This window comes from Caenorhabditis briggsae, assembly GCF_000004555.2.
Source record: "Caenorhabditis briggsae complete genome, chrI, whole genome shotgun sequence".
In the NCBI taxonomy this organism is placed as follows: domain Eukaryota; kingdom Metazoa; phylum Nematoda; class Chromadorea; order Rhabditida; family Rhabditidae; genus Caenorhabditis; species Caenorhabditis briggsae.
In genome coordinates, this window is record NC_013489.2 from 7,617,240 (window position 1) to 7,617,834 (window position 595).

Here is a 595-nt window from a genome sequence, read left to right on the forward strand (position 1 = left end):
AAAAGTTTGAATTCGCGCGCTTTTACTCACTGGGCGGCCTAGAAAAACCTCGTCCCTAAGGGCTTTCAGCGTATTTTTGATGCGTTTTTCTCGATGATTTTTATGTCAATCTACATGCATTTCTGCACATTTTGATGCAATAAAAAATTTCACCGTACACCACCTTTAATTCCGAAAAAACAACTTCGGAAGTATTCCGATCGAGACCCCGCAAATTCCGGGGAAAGTGGGCGGAGCCTAAAATGCAACCCTGGCACGGTTTTGCCGCACGGTTTTTCTCGACCCCGCCCACTTTTCCCCGGTTTTTTTCCCGGAATTTGCGGGGTCTCATTCCGATCGGAATTTGATTCCGAAAAAAAACTTCCGATTTCTATTTATCGAAGATTTTCACAATTTTCGGATATGCGGATTCCGTTCCAAACATCCCTGATAGTACTGTTTATTCAATAAAACGTGGAGGTAATGTAAAGAAAAAGTATGAGTTTTCAAAACTCGAAGACAGTTTTCGCAGGTGAAAGAATTCCGTCGACTGTCGTCACTTTGTTGGGCATCTCGCCAACACAATCCGGTGCTTCGCTGGAAATTAATGTGTATT